Below are 15,137 nucleotides of genomic sequence, written 5' to 3'. Positions count from 1 at the left end.
GCAACCTATGGGGCATACTGGACACAGTACCCAAAGGTACACTGGGACATTGCTTATAAACCAGCATACAAAGCAGTTATTTTATCTGTTTTAAAGTGGCATACTGGACATTGTACCCATTTCAGAGCAGCACACTGGGACCCTGCATGTACATTGAGATTAGAGATGTGTGCTGACCCCCGTGTTTTGTTTTTGGATCTGGATCTACCCTGGTTTTGGATCTGGATTAGTTTTGCCAAAACCTCACCACCGTGTTTTGTTTTGTGTTTTGGTTTTGGATCTGTATTTTTTCTTAAAAATCATAAAAACAGCTAAAAATAACATAAAATGGGTCTATTTTTGTTCCTAACAGTATAATTAACCTCAATAACATTTATTTCCAATGATTTACAATCAATTTTGACCACCTCACAATATTATTTGCTTCATCTAGTTAAGGCCAAAAGGTTGCATCCAGTTAGCTGGCTGATTAAGCTAAGTGACACAGTGTGCGGCACTAAAATTTGGCAGTTCAGTTTCTAATCTCCAACATAGATACAGTGTGTTATACAGTGAGGGTTAGATACCAATAGTGCACTTACTGTGACAGCAGTGTCGGCAGAGCGTGGTTGCTGACGGTATCCTCAGTACATGTAATGGCAGTGCTGCGGTGCTGGCAGTGTCCTTAGTGAAGGATACCGGTGATGTCAGCAGTTAGGGGGTGCCAGTGGTGTCATTAGTGCAGGTTTGCTGGCTGTTTTGGCAGTGCGGGGGTGCCAGTGGTGTCTTAGTGCAAGTTTGCTGGCTGTGTCGGCAGTGCGGGGGTGTCGGCAGTGCGGAGGTCGCTGACAGGGTCCTCAGTTCATTGGGCAGCAGTGCAGGAGTGTCAGCAGTGGTGGTGTTGGCAGCGGAGGATGCTGCCAGTGGGGTGCTGGCAGTGTCAGCAGCGGGGGGTGCTGGTGGTGTCAGGTGGCAGGGGATGGCAGGCGCCATCTTCTTTTCCATTTTTGTGCTGTTTTAAATGGGCTCAACGCTGATTGGCTGAGTGCCGTGACAGACGGCTCTCTCAGCCAATCAGCGATAAGCCCGATCAAAACAAAACCGCATGACTCGATAGAGGGGTCGCGAGGTTTTGCCTTGGGTCAGGGATCCAGGGCAGGCAGGGAGATCTGAGCTGTGCTCAGATCACCCCGGATCCCCAAAATTAGGGTGGGTTCGGATCTCGGAGATCCGAACCCGCTCATCTCTGTTTGACATACATAACTCCTGTCTATTAAGTCCATTATATCTGTAGTATTTGTGATATATAAACTGTGCTGATTTCAGGGCATATTTTACCTGGTCCTAATGATGGTCTTGGTGTATATTTGCAGGGTGTATGGACTTTGATACCAGTGTTTGCCTGGAACTAAATACCTTATCATTATATTAATTATTTATATTTTACTTATTAGACCAGTTGTGTTATATAATTATATGTAAGCCAGCAATCACATTTCAGATTATTGCTCATTAGATTTTTAGATATTTTTCATTCGGTAGATGTATTTTTGTCATTTTTTGTTTTGATAAAGTATCTTTGATATTTTTATATACAATCGAGGGCATGATTCAGAGATGTAATTTACATCTCTTATGTTTAGGGGTCTGCACCTAGATTATAAGCTCTCACAGGATGATCCTTTTGTGTCAATTCTGTCCCTCCCACATCTACCCATTTGCACACTTATCATTTTTCATGCTGTCAATAACTTCATGAGCATTACACACTCTGCACTATATGATTACACCTGGGCCATAACTTTATAAATGTCCTGTCCTGATGTGTAGTACAACTGTTCTCACATGACTTGTGCATTACATTCATGTATCTTAATTTTTATTTATTTCATTCTAATTTAATTAGTTGTATCTTTAGTTGTACAGCCATGGCCAAAAGTTTTGAGAATGACACAAGTTTTGATTTTCACAAAGTTTGCGGCTTCAGTACAAAAGGCAAATTGTGAGTGGGCCCACTCCCTTGGCTGAGAAGCAACCCGACACATGAATGGTCTCAGGATGTTTTACTGTTGGCATGACACAGGACTGATGGTAGAGCTCACCTTTCCTTCTCTGGACAAGCATTTTTCCAGATGCCCCAAACAATCTGAAAGGGGATTCATCAGAGAAAATAACTTTACCCCAGTCCTCAGCAGTTCAATCCCTGTACCTTTTGCAGAATATCAGTTGGTCCCTGATGTTTTTTCTGGAGAGAAGTGGCTTCTTTGCTGCCCTTCTTGACACCAGGCCATTCTCCAAAAACCTTTGTCTTGTGTCTTGCTAACAGTAAAGAATCCTAAGACCATTCATGTGTGGGGTTGCACTTCCTATCTAACAAGTGTGATGTAAGATGCTATTACATTGAAGACTATTAACTTTGACTTTTATGGTGGCAGGTGTACTCACATCCAGGAACAGGTGCTGGTAGACATTTGTTCTTGGCAGGCCACACTACCCTGTGTGAGGCCCCTCTGTGTGTGGGGGGCCCTGGGGAAACTGCCCCTGTAGCCTTCTCCTTTATCCGGCCCTGAGTGTGTGCTTGTTAAAGGCAAAACATTATTTTCTCTGTAGGGATCATGGATAAGACCTTCTTCCAAGAAAAAAATAGTAGATGTCTGTTGCCATTTGTCAGAAAATACTATCCATCTGGACAAAGATTATGCCAGGATGATGATCCTTAACACTCTGCCTCTGCAAAATAGTGAGTATTGTTCTAATGTATTCAATAATTACTGTACAATATGTAATTATTCTTGTTAACTTTGTATTAATGTAATTAATGTAATTACTGTATGATTATTATTTTACTGTACTGTAGGTCACTGGACATGAATCAAATCAAATTGTTCTGGCCCAGTTGAAGAGGTTCATCAGGTGAAACCGAAAAATAAAAAATAACTTTTAGATGGGATACAGAAGTTTTGGGAAGATGTACTGACACCTGCCCAGTGTAATAATTACATTAATCATCTGTATAAAGTCTTACCTGTTGCCATTGAAAGAAATGGTCATGCCACTGCTATGTAGCTGCTACAGTACTCTATACCTGTAACACTGAACCCCTCACAGCACTCACTGACACCACTCACTTCACTCACTGTCCTCTACAGTGACCACCTCACAGCACATATCCCGCCCTCCAATGTCTACCTCACAGCAATCCTTACTTCCTTCACTTTCCACCAGACAGCAATCCCCCCTCCATCAATGTAGACCACACAGCCCTCCCTACTTCATTGTCCACTTCACAGCACACCTCCTCACTTCAATGTCCACCTCACAGCACCTCCCATTACTTCAATGTCTACTTTACAGCAATATCCATAAGAAATTTTGGACCAAAACGTCTACTGTATAGCTTCATGTCCAAGTATTGTTCTGTATATCCTTAATTTAAAATATTATGTTATTAAAAAACCCTGCACTATTTATAGGAAATACTGCATATAGTAAATAAATAACTTTTATTTCTCATACTGTCGGCATGTTTTTTGTTTTTTCATTTTTCATGTACATTACTGTAGTTCTCTTAGCCTTTCAGTTTTATGAAGCTCAAATTGTACTTGAGCTTGGAGTATATCATACATACATTTTCACCTTCAATAAGAAGTTGTAATCTTTTTGAATGTATCCTTCACAGCCACAGCTCTGGGCCCAAAAGTTATTGCCAGATGCCTGCAGGTTGATACAGTATGGGATAATTTTACTAAGATTCGTGTTTGGTCAAGATTGCAGTCTTGGGTGTGTTTTGACATTTTTACTACATGAAAATTTACTAAAGATAAACTCAGGTGAGAATTCATGAGACACTCTTCAAAACATGGGTGAGGACACAAACAGAAATAAATACAATATCAGTACAACAGTATTTTTAGCCAGGAATACAACTCGGGAATTTAGCAAGAAATGTGATTATAATCACGTGTGTAATTTCAGCAAACTCAGAACTAAATAGAAGTTTTAAATAGACTACTGCCTGAGCTGCAAGTTTGGCAGAAACATAGACAGATCATTATAATATGTGTAAGAGTTTGCCTGTAATAACTGTCTAAAGGGTTAATGTAAAAAAAAATTATGTAGGGTCCCCCCCAAAAAAGCATAACCAGCCCCAGGCTCCTGAGCCAGTCATGGTTCAAAAAAATATGGGGGGGGGAAACAATTGGGGTTCCCCAATCCTTTAAGAACCAGCAATGGGCTCCTGAGCCAGTCCTGGTTTTAAAAATAGGGGAAAATGTATGGAGTTCCACCTACTGTATTTTTAAAACCAGCACTGAACTTAATTATAGCTGGGGTGTAATTCCATAGCCAGGGTATCCTTTCATTGGGTCACCCTAAGCTAGTCAGCCCAAGCTGCGAATCTCAGGTGAGGTGGGGATCCCCCCAATTAAAGGGTCCCCCCTCTTCTGAGCACCCCAGGCTAATGCTGAAGCCCAGGGTTCTTCTCCGCACCCTTGGCCGATGGGTGCAGGGGTAATAGTGTAGAATATAGCTTTGTACTATTGTTTTTTACAGTGGGAGTACAGGTGTCAGCATGCCTGCCCTTTGGCACTTGTCGAACTACAAGTACCAGCAGGTGGCCAGCACCCATACTACCATTGTAAAAAAAATAGTAAAAAAAGACAGTGCACACACCCTAGAAAGTAAAAGTTTATTACACACCTTTCGCACTCACACATACTTATATTCTGCCAGTTGCTTGGTCCCCTTCTCCAAGTAGAATTCCCATGGTTTACCTATGAAAAAAAATCCAGTACTCACCTACCTCCTGGTGCAGGTCAGTCCTCTTGTCCAATAGGAACCAGGGGTCTTGGCAAAATAAAAAAGGAAGTGCCCGATTAATTTTAGACATGTTGACTGTGCTACCACATACATCTCTACAGCACTGAATGACAGATACCGCATGGCAGCTGTCATTCTCCGGGGCTACCCCCAAAGGTCAGTCTAAAGTTAAACTTTCAGCCATATGGGTCACAGCCAATCACTGGCCTCTAACTATAGAGCAGCCTCTGATTGGCTGGTGGCCCTGGAGAATGACAGAAGCATGCCAGTCTCTGTCATTCAGTAACACAAATGCACAGTAAAACTGTATTGCTGTATATCTGTTGCCCAGTACTGTACAATAATTATACTGGGCAACATTAAAAATATTACCCACATAAAATTATATACAGTACTATAAATTGAGTTACCAATTTCTGATGATGTAATACACAGTACAATACTAGGACTCTTTTGTTCTGGAAATGTAATACTGGGCGTGCGTCTTCTAGCCAGTGCAGAAATGTATATCTATAAATGACAGAACTCACACACCAAATCATTTAATTCCTTATTTAATCCAGTATTGAAGATTTAAGTAAAATACTGATGTACAAAATTACAATATCCCTTTCTGGGTCTCAAACCTGAGGTGCCAGCTCTGCAAGGGGCTCACCTTACCCACTCGCCCACACACACCATCCGTATCAGCAGTCACACCTGTTGTGTATGTGATGTTAAGAGTGCAACTTTACACCATATAAAGTGTACATTATAATGTTAATAGCAGTTTACAGTATAATGCTGCTGGGTGGCTACAGTAACTTAGAGATGAAAGGAGGAGGAAAGTTCTGAAAATGACATAAAGTTGAGCAGAGTGTTTTAAGAGTATTGATCCTGAAATGATCTGTTTTTATGAAAAACTTCCCATATGTCTTCACAACAGGTTTGTTTATGTAAGGACAGATTACTGTGCAGTATGGATGACTCTGTAACATGAACAATACAATGTCTATAGCAGTTTAGCTTAAAATGCAGCTGGGTGGCCGCATAGAAATGACAGGTGGTGGGAAATTGAAAGTAATGTACAGGTTGAGTCTCCCATATCCAAATATTCCGAAATACGGAATATTCCGAATTACGGAATAATTTTGGCATGACTGAGATAATAAAACCTTTGATTTTTGATGGTTCAATGTACACAAACTTTGTCTAAGGCACAAATTATTAAAAATATGGTATACAATTACCTTCAGGCTGTGTGTATAGGGTGTAAATGAAACATAAATTTATTTCATGTATGTACACAAACTTTGCTTGAGCCACAAAATTATTAAAACTATTGTATAAAATGACCTGCAGGCTGTGTGTATAAGGTGTATATAACACATATATGCATTGTGCGTGTATATTGGGGTCCCATTCCCAAGATATTTCATTATGATATGCAATTATTCCAAAATACGGAATATTCCGTTATCTAAAATACCCCTGGTCCCAAGCATTTTGGATATGGGAGACTCAACCTGTATTGAGTTTGGCAAATTTCCTTAAGAATATTAAACTTGAATTGCTCTGACTTTATTTAATACTGGGCATGTATATTCTGGCCATTGCTGATATGTAACTGACACACCAAATGATTTAATTATTTATTTAATCCTGCATTTATGACAAAATGCAGTTCATACTGTATGTAAAAAAATATAATAACTTTTTGAGTAAGAATTATATTATTTTAGGAAAAAAATCTCAATAGTAATTTAAGTTTATTTTCTTTATTAATGATAATAAAAACAAATACTGGCATACAGCATTCCCACATTTTGTCAAGGGTTGCATATAATATAGAGATGTGCACCATGGTTTTGGTTTCAGATCCAGATTCATCTTTTTTTTGGATCTGCATTAAAAAAAACACTAAAATGATGCAATTTCGACCTGTTAGCTTGTCATCCAATACCTGAGTTTGGCTTTTCAATCGGAGTTCTGAACCATGGGAAGATCTGAACCAGGTCTAACCTCAAGTGATTTCAAACTTGGACTCAGAACACCTAAATTTGGTTGTTGTTGGTTCTATGAGAACCGGACCTGCATCTCTAATATAATTTTAAAAATGACTAATATGGTGTACTAATTATAGAGTACAGGAAATATACTGTACTTCACATAATTGTGCAAAGGACAGATAATTTCTATTTGTAAATTAAAAACCTGTGTTTCAATTCCAAAAACTGCACATTGTATGTACAGTAGATTATAAGGCTTAGACCATAAACAATAAAAAAGAAGGCTGATGGTGCATCACCTTCCTGTGTCCATGTGTTAATGGAGCTCAAGGTCAGGACTTATAGCAGCACCACTGAGGGTACACTTACCAGTGCCCCAGGCTGTCAAAGCAGCAGGGAACTGATGATCCTGTCAACACTTAATTTACTACTTGGTGATCAATTGTATCCTCCACTTCTCTCCAATCATGAAAGAGATGTGGCTTATAATACATGGTTCTCTGTGAATTTTCAGTCTCAAGGAAAATATGTGCTACTTGTAGGGATTAAGTTAATTCACCCGACACTAAAACATGCTTAAGACTTTAATTAGCAACTGCCCTTCACAGTATTAACAAGCCTAGAATTCTACTTATATGCCACAGGCAGGTATTCTACTGATATTCCTGAATACTAGATGCTATTCTCAGTCTCCGTTGTTTGTTTGTCTGTCAGTGTGAGTGTGTAGAGCTGTATTCCATGTATGTTTGTGCCAGAAAATCCCCCCTCCCCACAAACAAATATGTTCTAATTGTTTTAATTAAATAAAAATACCACAAAATGAACACACACAAGTGTGGGCGCATAACTAGTCACAATCACACATCTATCTGAGCATTCAACTTCTCAAACAACCCAAAAACAGGAGATGTCCCCACACACACCGTGATTTTTTTTCAATTTGTTTCATATAAACCACGCATTTTGCTTAAAATCAGTTAGAATACATATAAACTGGTGGAAATGCTCATTTGCTAAGAGGCCAGTATATCTACACATTTCTAATGACAATTATTGTGTTTGTTTTTTTTCAGTAACCAATGTGAGGACAAAGAAATGAGGCTGAAGACAGTCATAAAAGACAGAGAAATGTGACATGGAAAAAGAAAATCTCACTGACCCAGTGGTGCTACCACAAGCCGACTGTGTGATCAGTGCCTGGCTGCTGGATGTCATCAGCAAAGACCACAAAGATTACCTCAGATATCTGAGGAAAATCTTAAAATTAATAAAACCTGGAGGAAACCTGATATTACTTGGAATTTTAAAATCAACTTATTACATGATTGGCCAGGACAGGTTCCATTTTTACAAATATGATGAGAACTATGCAATAACTGTTCTTATAGGAGAAAGGTTTATTATTGATCATTGTGGTGTACATAGAAGAAAGGCAGTGAGTGATCTTAGTGACTATCATTCAGTTATGCTCATCACAGCTCATAAAGGAAACTAAGGGGATAATTTATGAAGACAATGTTTCCCGGTGTTTTGTGGGGCCATATTTAAAACAGCACCCGCAGTCAGTGTAATGCCTTGCGTGCTTAACACTGACTATGGGTTTATAATACTCACTTGCAAAGTGCCTGGAAGCAGCAGCTTACAGACGCTGCTGTTTCTGTAATTCTCCACTAAGTCTGGGAAACTGAGTAGTTATCAGATATTCATGTGACTTTGCCAATGTTAAACTAAAATCAAATAATTGCAGATGAATTGTCAATTAGTACTGGATCTATATGCACTGATTATGGATACACATAAGTTAATTTTAAAATTTTATGTAGCTTTGGTTGATTAAGACATATCAGTTAATTTTGTGATCTGTGAGTGGTTTTATAGAATTCACAGCCACACATATAATAAATTCAGTTATTATCAACCGATCCTCTTGATTTCTATACAAGATGAGATTGGAGGTCAATGAGATTTTGAGGAATGTGTTTGTTTGGAATTAATCTAAAGTATAGCAACTTTTAATCCCATGAGCATAACATGGCAGGTATCAGAACAGGATCAAATGGAAAAAAATAATAATAAATATTATATACAAAAACAATAACTAAACAAATACATGAAATATGTGTAGCAATAATAAGTAACAATAATAGTTTTAGTTTAAAATGAGCACAAAAGTGTTTATCACAATCTTTACAACAACTGTGTAAAGTCTATCCTGTCTCCAATTGTTCCCACTGCTAAGGACACAGGACAGACCAAGGCATAGAGGACCAACCAATAGGAATGAGGTAAGTAAAGTAGTGAAGGGGGTTGGCACACAGCAAAGTGGAGGGGTGGTGGAGGAGAGGGACAGGATAGGCAGCTGCAGCAGAGTGTAGGAGGGCAGAGCAGATGAAAGAGGGGTGGGGCTGAACAGCGTGGGAGCAGAGCATATTGGGAGGACAGACCAAGGTGATCTGGCACATCCTGGTTCCCTTTAACTAGTAACATAATTTGTTTTTAAATAGAGAGTGCAGATACTAATAAAAAAGGAACCATAAAGCTTATAAGAAATGGGAATAAAAGGGTCAATCTTTTTTAGAAAACTGATAAGTATTAAGCATCAGTTAGATAACAATAAAACTGTTCATGGACACTAAAAATATACTCTTTCCTGTATGTAGATTAGGTAGCACCTTGCACTTATAGATCATTACAGACTACAGCAGAAAAGTGGTCCTAATTGTAAGTGGTAGAAAAAACTGACAGTTGGATTACTCCAAAATCCTCACATTTCTTTGCCGTGAAATTTGGCATGCAACACCAAGTGACAGTTCTAACTTTCTGGGTCAAATTTCAGCTTGGGATGTCCAATAGATTTTGAGGATGGATCCCAATAAACACCATGCCCACCCCCTCAGAAATTCTTTATGGAAGAATTCCATTTTTGTTGATTCAGCCTTGACCGTGCCCTAGATTTTATATATATATATATATATATATATATATATATATATATATATGATTGTATGTTGTCTACGCAAATCGGTGGGGTACCACAGTTTGCTTATAGACGTGGCCACAATTTGATAGACTTATTAGTCCAGACAGACTCTTCTAAGCACAAGAAACAACAAGCCCATTGGCTAAGCAAGAAACCAGGAACCTTTAAATGTACAGGCTGTACCAACTGTCCATTTTTGGCAATAGGCAGCTGCTTCATCAATCCCCAGGATGGTAGGAAGTATAATATTTGCCATCATTTGGACTGTAACAGCAAATATGTTGTATATGCCCTCACATGTCCTTGTGACCTTGTATACATTGGGAAAACTAATAGAATGCTTAAAGAAAGACAGTCAACATTGGTCATCTATCAAGAAATCTGTATCTACTGCAGATCAGAAACAGGATTTGTCAAATTTACCGGTGGATAGACATTTAAAAAATAAAGGACATTCTGTTAGACAGCTTAAATGTCACATTATTGATCACATTCCACCGCTCCAAAGGGGTGGTGACAGAGAGAAAATTCTGCTACAAAGGGAATTACAGTGGATTCATCGATTGCACAGTCTCTCACCCAATGGGCTCAATGAGGACTTTAAAATGAGCTGTTTTCTTTAAACAAACTCTCTACTTGGATTTACATTTTTTCCTGATTATTAGCCCCACATGTGATTTTGTCACCAATGGGTGGTAGTGTATATTCACTAAATGCTATGGTACATATACAGCACTGGTTGGTGCTTCTATATTTGTAGCCATGTGCCATACTTTTTAGTGAATATGGCATGATGTTATGGTTTATTCACTCTGATGAGCCATTTTTTTGTGTAACCCAGTGTATATGTACCCTATATATTATTATTACTATCCATGTCTATATGGTAACACATAAGTGGCCTTGGAGTTAACTACTCATAATGGCAGATGTGACCAGTGTTGTATGATGCTTAAGTGATTGAACAGTGGAGCTGCTGGTGCTGAATCACAGGCTGGCTAGTATCTCCAGACTGATGCTGCATAGAGGCGAAGATTTTCCTGTTGCCCTACAGTCATATATGTGATATAATTGTATGTGTCTTTTTTAGTGTTGTTACGATTTGCTCAGTCCACAGCACATGCTACAGTACCCATACTGACAGCCATGCATAATTAACCAATGGAAGTGGTTTGTTTACCACTATAAGCCCGCCTACCCACCTGATGCCCATTAGCCAGTAAACGCCGACGGGCTAGGCCAAGGTGACACAGCACGATCTGGGCTTTGTTGATTAAGGTGCACTTTTTGGGTATATTAAATCTCCAGGGCTCAGTATGAGTCAGCCCCTGAAGAAAACTGGACGACAGTTGAAACGATCGTCGGGCCACTGATGCGGTGTGTCTTGTTCATGCCACGTGATTAAATCTGTGGATTCAGCTAAATCTGAGTGCTGTTTTTTTTATTACTTTGCAGGCTATTAGCTTGCCTAGTGACAGGGTGTTGATATTGCAATTTTTTTGGACCAAGCACCCCCCTGCCAACATTTTTTTTTCGAGTGCCATCTCTTATGCTTCATATATATATATACAGTACTTGTCAAAAGTCTGAGCATACCCCTAAAATCAAAAAGAAGCTTGTTTATTGTACATTCTGCTACTTGCATTTGAATGGAGTATGATAAAAATAAAAAAATATATTATTTACGTACCAATGCAACCCAGAAATCGACAGACATGTGTAATAAAATTAGTACACTATAATAATGGCCACAGTAGTCATGCTGCTCATACTCATAATAAATACCCACGGTAGCGGTGCCACTTATTCAATATACATAATAAATGCCCATGGTGGCAGTGCCACTTATACACATAATAATGCTACACACATGCAGTACACTCACACACACCACCACATATACACATACACACACAGTACACACTACACACACAGTACATATAAAGTACACAGACCATTATACAGTACAGCCTGTGTTTAATAGGATGGTGGCCAGGCGCTTGCAGGAATATGGGCTTAGTGGTAGGGTTGCGGCAGGGAATCCACTTCTATGTGCTACAAATGTAGCAAAAAGGTACGCATGGGCTAAAAAGCATAAGGATTGGACTGAGGAACAGTGGAAGAGGGTGCTTTGGACTGACAAATCAAAATGTTTACTTTTTGGCTCACATTGCAGGGCTTTTGTGCGTCGTCATCCAGGGGAGCACTTTCTCCCAGACTATGTAGTGCCATGAGTTAAGCATGGAGGAGGCAATGTGATGGTTTGGGGATATTTTGCGGGCAACCAAGTTGGTGACTTAGACAGAATTGACAGAATAATGGATCAAAAGTTGTACCACAACATATTAATGTGTCATGTGATTCCCTCTGGAAGTTAACTTGTGGGTCAGAACTTTATTTTCCAACAAGATAACGATCCAAAACATAAGTCTAAGTTGTGTACTAATTATTTGCAAAAGAAACAAGATGCTTAAGTCATAACAAAAATGGAATGGCCACCACAATCACCAGATGTTTCACCCATCGAGCTTTTGTGGGAAGAACTAGACAGGGAAGTCTGAAAACAGATGCATACCAACACTGAGGGCCTCTGGAAGGTTCTTCAAAGCTGCTGCAGTCAAATGGAAACCTAAAAGCTGGAAAAATTAGTAAATAGGATGCCAAGGATATGCAAAGCGCTTATCAAAGCTAAGGGTCGTCACTTAAATGAAAGCAGACTACCTAAAACTACCTAAATAAACTTGCCTAAAAGTCAAAACAAGTATTTTTTTTGTTTCCTTATTGTTCAAACAGTTGTTTATTTTTTAAACAAAGCAAATAATAGAGGATTTACTTTGTTACTGTGCAGTTAAATTGAAAATTCCTTAAAATATACTGGGGTGCTCGGACTTTTGACAAGTACTGTGTATATATATATATATATATATATATATATATATTTATATATATATATATATAAAGAGTTGCCTTACAAACAATACAGAGATGTTAGCAGTTGTACTTGTTGGATAGATGGCTTTTACTATTGAAGAAGTAATACCAAGTAGCATATGGCTCAATAACGCTTATCTAACATTACCAGCTCTATATCACCTGGTTGACTAATTCAGCATAAGGAGCACCTTCCCCCTGAATCCCACAATCCCACAATCTTTTATTCTTTACACACTGACAACAGTCATACCCATATGGTGCAGCTGTGTTTTAAAGTTATCCACCAGGGAACCACAACATTTTTACCCCTGTCTATTCATTGTTCCAGGGTATGTGTCATGTTCTTTGTAGCAGTAAATGGCAAATAACCTTCTTTGCCACATACCCTTCCCCTTAGCTTCACCATGCTTGGTGAAACAGAACCTTTAACTAAAAAGGTTTTTTCCCACCTCCCCCTCACTTAGCTTTGACAACTTTGGTGACTCAGCTGCACTATTCAGGGTAAGAGAGGTGTTTGGCATTGTTATGGAGAGCCCCAGCTCTATGCTCTAATATAAAATTGAAAGGTTGCATTGCCAGAAACCAACACTTGACCCTGGCATTTACTTCCTTATTCATATGCATCAACTACATTGAGGTGTGGTCAGTGACCAGAGTGAACTCCCTTCCGAGTAGGCAGTACCAGAGGGCCTTCACTGTCCATTTAATTACCAGGCATTCTTGCACCACTGTAGCATACAGTACTTTTTCTCTCTTGGGAGGAGTTTATGGCTGAGGAAAAGAACTGATCTGTCTTCTTCCTTCACCTTCTGGGATAACACTGCCCACCAGACCCATCCTGGAGGCATCTGTTTGCAAAGTGAACCTTTCCTTGAAATTAGGTGTTTGTAGCACTGATGCTGTAAACTAGGCTTCTTTCAAATTCCTCCAAGTGGCCTCCGAGGATTCAGAACAATCTAACTTGTCTGGTTTATCCTTTTTCAGGAGTTCTGTCAATGGAGTGGCCAGAGTGGCAAAGTTTGAATGAACCACCAGAAGTAACTGACTAAACCCTGAAAAGTTCAGAGATGAGACTTTCTCCTTTAAGTCTTGCTTTAGTTTTGAACCTGGGACTATAGGAAGGGGTACCCGGGAAATCTATAATTATGTCTAGGCAGACTGTGCAAACTTGGCAGTATCTCCTAACTGCCATGCAGATGCCTGGCCAGTAACATTTCTGGAGTGTCCAATTGAGAGTTTTCTACTCTCCCAAATGCCCTCTCTTGGGTGTATATGGGTGTACATGGGCCACTGCCAAAATCAAAGGAACATGTACCCATTGTACCAAGAGCTGTTTAACTCATTTTCCTTAAACCACCACTACCCTACATAGCAGGTCCCCTTTTATTCTAAAGTATGCTTGTCTTTCAGCCAGTCCCATAACCTTCTATACATTCATTTCCATTACTGTATGATTATACTGATTTCGTAGGTAATTTATTGGGACCAGTCATCTGACATAGAAATAGCAGTCCTGTATGATTATACTGATTTCATAGGTATTTTGTTATTAATTATTATCTGCAAAAACCAGAGTGACTTAAGGTCTTGCAATTTAACTATTTTTTAACTCTTAGATACATGGGATGCTGCTTAGGGTCTGTCTGTTTGTATTAGAATTTTATGACTTGTATCTGGTGTGGGTGAGGTTATTGGGGGTTGGGGTGTAATCAGTGACTACACATGTATGCTTCACTAAATACTCAGTAGGTTTCAGGCTGCAGGCCTGTTAGAAGGCTGCATTGGTTTTCATTTCAAAGTGGGTTTTTTTTCTAAGTGGTTTTATATGCACAGCATAATTTGAAGAGTTAGACAAGAGTTAAACAGGAGGAAGACAGGAGGACATCATTTAAAAAAGAACTATTTACAACTTAAAAAGGTTCTTCTGAGCTTTTACCCTGCAACTCAGCCACCAGCTTTCATTATAACCTGAACACACCTTCAGCATTGCAAGCAACTACCAGGTGGATTGCTGCATTTTTAATTTTTGCATGTATATTTGTTTGACCCTACACTGTATGTTATTCCTATACCACTATCAATTTATCTCTACACCACTGTAGTATCTACCATTTTTAAACACCTCATCTATAGGAATGCTTTATCCTTAATTTAAAGTCCTGCAACTTTAACAGCTTAAAACTCATTTTGTTTATTATATACTCTTATAGTTGTGCCTTTACATCAACTAACACTGTTCTTCCTTTTATCTGATTTTTAGACATTTTAACTTTACTGTATCTCACTCTCATCACTACTACTGCTTTTTCCTCCCCCCAATCCCTCATCTACGCAATGTTTCTTCTACTCCCCTCCTCACTCAAGCTACATAATACTTTCCTCTACGACCAGTTCCCATTTATTTTCTCCCTCCATTTTCTCCTATCCCTCCCTCCTCT

Source organism: Taudactylus pleione, unplaced genomic scaffold (assembly GCF_031769625.1).
Source record: "Taudactylus pleione unplaced genomic scaffold, aTauple2 ptg000318l, whole genome shotgun sequence".
Classification (NCBI taxonomy): domain Eukaryota; kingdom Metazoa; phylum Chordata; class Amphibia; order Anura; family Myobatrachidae; genus Taudactylus; species Taudactylus pleione.
Note: the sequence above shows the minus strand (reverse complement) of the source record.